This window comes from Phasianus colchicus, unplaced genomic scaffold (genome assembly GCF_987193195.1).
Source record: "Phasianus colchicus unplaced genomic scaffold, bPhaCol1.hap1.1 HAP1_SCAFFOLD_42, whole genome shotgun sequence".
NCBI classification, from domain to species: domain Eukaryota; kingdom Metazoa; phylum Chordata; class Aves; order Galliformes; family Phasianidae; genus Phasianus; species Phasianus colchicus.
Window position 1 is genome coordinate 508,645 of NW_028325222.1, and position 7,164 is coordinate 515,808.

The window sequence follows — 7,164 nt, forward strand, 5'->3', positions numbered from 1 at the left end:
TCACAGAGTAGCGGCACTTCTGGGAGAAAATGTCCTCAGTGGGAAAGACAATGTCCTCTTGAGGGAAGAAAACGGGTCTTTCTTACAGCAAATGTCATCCAATTGGGAGAAAATCTCCTCTCTTGGGGAGAAAAGTGGTCTTTCTGAGAGAAGGTGTCCTCTTCTTGGCTGCACGTGTCCCATTTGGCATTGTCATGGAGGCTTTTTGGGGAGAAAGCGTGTGGCAGTTGTAAGAGAAGGGGTATTTCTGGGAGCAAATCTCCTCTTTTTGGAAGAGAAGGTGAAATTTCCAAGGGAAAAGTGGCATTTCTGGGAGGAAATGACATAGCTGGGGGAGAAAAGTGGGAACCGGTGGGAAAGAAGATCTTGTACTGGAGAGCAACGGTGGTCTTTTTGGTGTGCCAAGTGGTCTCTTGGGGAGACAACGTGGTAAATAGGGGAGACAATGTCCTCTGGAGGAGTGTCAAGTAGTATTTGGGAGAGCAAACGTCAGGTATTTCTCGGAAACCGGCTGTTTCTGGGAGATAGTAGCAGACTTGGTTGGAAAATGACAGGTGTTTGTGAGAAAGCTGGTATTTTGGGGAAAAAAGGCCGTTTTTTAAAGAATAAGCTGGCATTTCTGGGAGAATATGTCCCATCTTTGGGAGAAAACGGGTGTATGTGGGAGAAAATGTCGTGTATTTGGGAGAAAGCTGGTGTATGTGGGAGAAAAGGCCATTGTGATGGGAGTCAGTGTGATCTTGAGGAGTGGAAAGCAGTATTCTTGAGATGAAACGTGAGGTATTTCTAAGAGTCCTGGTATTTCTGGGAGAAAATGTCTTGTTTTGGAGAGCCAAAGTCCCATTTTGGGGGCAGAAGCTGGTATTTCTGTGACACTGCCATCTTGATGGGGGTAAGTGTGATCTTGAGGAGTGTAAAGCAGCATTTTGGTTAGAAAATGGGAGCTCTTCCTAAGAGCAGTGCTATTTCTGGGAGAAAAGGAGCTCTACTGGGCATAAAAATGGTGTATCTGTGATAAAATGCCACATTTCTGAAAGAAACTGTCCTCTTGCGGAGTGTAATGCTGTATGTTCCGGAGGAAATGGGAAATATTCAGCAGAGTCCTGGTATTTCTGGGAGAAGAGGTCTGATGTGGGGGGGGGAAGGTGATGTATCTGTGAGAAAGCTGGTGTTTCTGGGAGAAAATGCCAGGTATTGGTGAGGAAACAGATGCTAGAGAGGGAAAAGGCCATCCCTTTGGGAGAGAAGTGGTATTTCTGGGAGAAAATGCCCCAAATCGGGGAGTAAGTGTCATCCTGAGGCGTGTCATGGAGTAGATTTGGGAGGAAATGGAGGTGTTTCACAGAGTAGCGGCACTTCTGGGAGAAAATGTCCTCAGTGGGAAAGACAATGTCCTCTTGAGGGAAGAAAACAGGTCTTTCTTACAGCAAATGTCATCCAATTGGGAGAAAATCTCCTCTCTTGGGGAGAAAAGTGGTCTTTCTGAGAGAAGGTGTCCTCTTCTTGGCTGCAAGTGTCCCATTTGGCATTGTCATGGAGGCTTTTTGGGGAGAAAGCGTGTGGCAGTTGTAAGAGAAGGGGTATTTCTGGGAGCAAATCTCCTCTTTTTGGAAGAGAAGGTGAAATTTCCAAGGGAAAAGTGGCATTTCTGGGAGGAAATGACAGAGCTGGGGGAGAAAAGTGGGAACCGGTGGGAAAGAAGATCTTGTACTGGAGAGCAACGGTGGTCTTTTTGGTGTGCCAAGTGGTCTCTTGGGGAGACAACGTGGTAAATAGGGGAGACAATGTCCTCTGGAGGAGTGTCAAGTAGTATTTGGGAGAGCAAACGTCAGGTATTTCTCGGAAACCGGCTGTTTCTGGGAGATAGTAGCAGACTTGGTTGGAAAATGACAGGTGTTTGTGAGAAAGCTGGTATTTTGGGGAAAAAAGGCCGTTTTTTAAAGAATAAGCTGGCATTTCTGGGAGAATATGTCCCATCTTTGGGAGAAAACGGGTGTATGTGGGAGAAAATGTCGTGTATTTGGGAGAAAGCTGGTGTATGTGGGAGAAAAGGCCATTGTGATGGGAGTCAGTGTGATCTTGAGGAGTGGAAAGCAGTATTCTTGAGATGAAACGTGAGGTATTTCTAAGAGTCCTGGTATTTCTGGGAGAAAATGTCTTGTTTTGGAGAGCCAAAGTCCCATTTTGGGGGCAGAAGCTGGTATTTCTGTGACACTGCCATCTTGATGGGGGTAAGTGTGATCTTGAGGAGTGTAAAGCAGCATTTTGGTTAGAAAGTGGGAGCTCTTCCTAAGAGCAGTGCTATTTCTGGGAGAAAAGGAGCTCTACTGGGCATAAAAATGGTGTATCTGTGATAAAATGCCACATTTCTGAAAGAAACTGTCCTCTTGCGGAGTGTAATGCTGTATGTTCCGGAGGAAATGGGAAATATTCAGCAGAGTCCTGGTATTTCTGGGAGAAGAGGTCTGATGTGGGGGGGGGAAGGTGATGTATCTGTGAGAAAGCTGGTGTTTCTGGGAGAAAATGCCAGGTATTGGTGAGGAAACAGATGCTAGAGAGGGAAAAGGCCATCCCTTTGGGAGAGAAGTGGTATTTCTGGGAGAAAATGCCCCAAATCGGGGAGTAAGTGTCATCCTGAGGCGTGTCATGGAGTAGATTTGGGAGGAAATGGAGGTGTTTCACAGAGTAGCGGCACTTCTGGGAGAAAATGTCCTCAGTGGGAAAGACAATGTCCTCTTGAGGGAAGAAAACAGGTCTTTCTTACAGCAAATGTCATCCAATTGGGAGAAAATCTCCTCTCTTGGGGAGAAAAGTGGTCTTTCTGAGAGAAGGTGTCCTCTTCTTGGCTGCAAGTGTCCCATTTGGCATTGTCATGGAGGCTTTTTGGGGAGAAAGCGTGTGGCAGTTGTAAGAGAAGGGGTATTTCTGGGAGCAAATCTCCTCCTTTTGGAAGAGAAGGTGAAATTTCCAAGGGAAAAGTGGCATTTCTGGGAGGAAATGACATAGCTGGGGGAGAAAAGTGGGAACCGGTGGGAAAGAAGATCTTGTACTGGAGAGCAACGGTGGTCTTTTTGGTGTGCCAAGTGGTCTCTTGGGGAGACAACGTGGTAAATAGGGGAGACAATGTCCTCTGGAGGAGTGTCAAGTAGTATTTGGGAGAGCAAACGTCAGGTATTTCTCGGAAACCGGCTGTTTCTGGGAGATAGTAGCAGACTTGGTTGGAAAATGACAGGTGTTTGTGAGAAAGCTGGTATTTTGGGAAAAAAAGGCCGTTTTTTAAAGAATAAGCTGGCATTTCTGGGAGAATATGTCCCATCTTTGGGAGAAAACGGGTGTATGTGGGAGAAAATGTCGTGTATTTGGGAGAAAGCTGGTGTATGTGGGAGAAAAGGCCATTGTGATGGGAGTCAGTGTGATCTTGAGGAGTGGAAAGCAGTATTCTTGAGATGAAACGTGAGGTATTTCTAAGAGTCCTGGTATTTCTGGGAGAAAATGTCTTGTTTTGGAGAGCCAAAGTCCCATTTTGGGGGCAGAAGCTGGTATTTCTGTGACACTGCCATCTTGATGGGGGTAAGTGTGATCTTGAGGAGTGTAAAGCAGCATTTTGGTTAGAAAATGGGAGCTCTTCCTAAGAGCAGTGCTATTTCTGGGAGAAAAGGAGCTCTACTGGGCATAAAAATGGTGTATCTGTGATAAAATGCCACATTTCTGAAAGAAACTGTCCTCTTGCGGAGTGTAATGCTGTATGTTCCGGAGGAAATGGGAAATATTCAGCAGAGTCCTGGTATTTCTGGGAGAAGAGGTCTGATGTGGGGGGGGGAAGGTGATGTATCTGTGAGAGAGCTGGTGTTTCTGGGAGAAAATGCCAGGTATTGGTGAGGAAACAGATGCTAGAGAGGGAAAAGGCCATCCCTTTGGGAGAGAAGTGGTATTTCTGGGAGAAAATGCCCCAAATCGGGGAGTAAGTGTCATCCTGAGGCGTGTCATGGAGTAGATTTGGGAGGAAATGGAGGTGTTTCACAGAGTAGCGGCACTTCTGGGAGAAAATGTCCTCAGTGGGAAAGACAATGTCCTCTTGAGGGAAGAAAACAGGTCTTTCTTACAGCAAATGTCATCCAATTGGGAGAAAATCTCCTCTCTTGGGGAGAAAAGTGGTCTTTCTGAGAGAAGGTGTCCTCTTCTTGGCTGCAAGTGTCCCATTTGGCATTGTCATGGAGGCTTTTTGGGGAGAAAGCGTGTGGCAGTTGTAAGAGAAGGGGTATTTCTGGGAGCAAATCTCCTCTTTTTGGAAGAGAAGGTGAAATTTCCAAAGGAAAAGTGGCATTTCTGGGAGGAAATGACATAGCTGGGGGAGAAAAGTGGGAACCGGTGGGAAAGAAGAACTTGTACTGGAGAGCCACTTTTCCCCCCCCACATCAGACCTCTTCTCTCAGAAATACCAGGACTCTGCTGAATATTTCCCATTTCCTCCGGAACATACAGCATTACACTCCGCAAGAGGACAGTTTCTTTCAGAAATGTGGCATTTTATCACAGATACACCATTTTTATGCCCAGTAGAGCTCCTTTTCTCCCAGAAATAGCACTGCTCTTAGGAAGAGCTCCCATTTTCTAACCAAAATGCTGCTTTACACTCCTCAAGATCACACTTACCCCCATCAAGATGGCAGTGTCACAGAAATACCAGCTTCTGCCCCCAAAATGGGACTTTGGCTCTCCAAAACAAGACATTTTCTCCCAGAAATACCAGGACTCTTAGAAATACCTCACGTTTCATCTCAAGAATACTGCTTTCCACTCCTCAAGATCACACTGACTCCCATCACAATGGCCTTTTCTCCCACATACACCAGCTTTCTCCCAAATACACGACATTTTCTCCCACATACACCCGTTTTCTCCCAAAGATGGGACATATTCTCCCAGAAATGCCAGCTTATTCTTTAAAAAACGGCCTTTTTTCCCCAAAATACCAGCTTTCTCACAAACACCTGTCATTTTCCAACCAAGTCTGCTACTATCTCCCAGAAACAGCCGGTTTCCGAGAAATACCTGACGTTTGCTCTCCCAAATACTACTTGACACTCCTCCAGAGGACATTGTCTCCCCTATTTACCACGTTGTCTCCCCAAGAGACCACTTGGCACACCAAAAAGACCACCGTTGCTCTCCAGTACAAGATCTTCTTTCCCACCGGTTCCCACTTTTCTCCCCCAGCTATGTCATTTTCTCCCAGAAATGCCACTTTTCCCTTGGAAATTTCACCTTCTCTTCCAAAAAGAGGAGATTTGCTCCCAGAAATACCCCTTCTCTTACAACTGCCACACGCTTTCTCCCCAAAAAGCCTCCATGACAATGCCAAATGGGACACTTGCAGCCAAGAAGAGGACACCTTCTCTCAGAAAGACCACTTTTCTCCCCAAGAGAGGAGATTTTCTCCCAATTGGATGACATTTGCTGTAAGAAAGACCTGTTTTCTTCCCTCAAGAGGACATTGTCTTTCCCACTGAGGACATTTTCTCCCAGAAGTGCCGCTACTCTGTGAAACACCTCCATTTCCTCCCAAATCTACTCCATGACACGCCTCAGGATGACACTTACTCCCCGATTTGGGGCATTTTCTCCCAGAAATACCACTTCTCTCCCAAAGGGATGGCCTTTTCCCTCTCTAGCATCTGTTTCCTCACCAATACCTGGCATTTTCTCCCAGAAACACCAGCTTTCTCACAGATACATCACCTTCCCCCCCCCACATCAGACCTCTTCTCCCAGAAATACCAGGACTCTGCTGAATATTTCCCATTTCCTCCGGAACATACAGCATTACACTCCGCAAGAGGACAGTTTCTTTCAGAAATGTGGCATTTTATCACAGATACACCATTTTTATGCCCAGTAGAGCTCCTTTTCTCCCAGAAATAGCACTGCTCTTAGGAAGAGCTCCCATTTTCTAACCAAAATGCTGCTTTACACTCCTCAAGATCACACTTACCCCCATCAAGATGGCAGTGTCACAGAAATACCAGCTTCTGCCCCCAAAATGGGACTTTGGCTCTCCAAAACAAGACATTTTCTCCCAGAAATACCAGGACTCTTAGAAATACCTCACGTTTCATCTCAAGAATACTGCTTTCCACTCCTCAAGATCACACTGACTCCCATCACAATGGCCTTTTCTCCCACATACACCAGCTTTCTCCCAAATACACGACATTTTCTCCCACATACACCCGTTTTCTCCCAAAGATGGGACATATTCTCCCAGAAATGCCAGCTTATTCTTTAAAAAACGGCCTTTTTTCCCCAAAATACCAGCTTTCTCACAAACACCTGTCATTTTCCAACCAAGTCTGCTACTATCTCCCAGAAACAGCCGGTTTCCGAGAAATACCTGACGTTTGCTCTCCCAAATACTACTTGACACTCCTCCAGAGGACATTGTCTCCCCTATTTACCACGTTGTCTCCCCAAGAGACCACTTGGCACACCAAAAAGACCACCGTTGCTCTCCAGTACAAGATCTTCTTTCCCACCGGTTCCCACTTTTCTCCCCCAGCTATGTCATTTTCTCCCAGAAATGCCACTTTTCCCTTGGAAATTTCACCTTCTCTTCCAAAAAGAGGAGATTTGCTCCCAGAAATACCCCTTCTCTTACAACTGCCACACGCTTTCTCCCCAAAAAGCCTCCATGACAATGCCAAATGGGACACTTGCAGCCAAGAAGAGGACACCTTCTCTCAGAAAGACCACTTTTCTCCCCAAGAGAGGAGATTTTCTCCCAATTGGATGACATTTGCTGTAAGAAAGACCTGTTTTCTTCCCTCAAGAGGACATTGTCTTTCCCACTGAGGACATTTTCTCCCAGAAGTGCCGCTACTCTGTGAAACACCTCCATTTCCTCCCAAATCTACTCCATGACACGCCTCAGGATGACACTTACTCCCCGATTTGGGGCATTTTCTCCCAGAAATACCACTTCTCTCCCAAAGGGATGGCCTTTTCCCTCTCTAGCATCTGTTTCCTCACCAATACCTGGCATTTTCTCCCAGAAACACCAGCTTTCTCACAGATACATCACCTTCCCCCCCCCACATCAGACCTCTTCTCCCAGAAATACCAGGACTCTGCTGAATATTTCCCATTTCCTCCGGAACATACAGCATT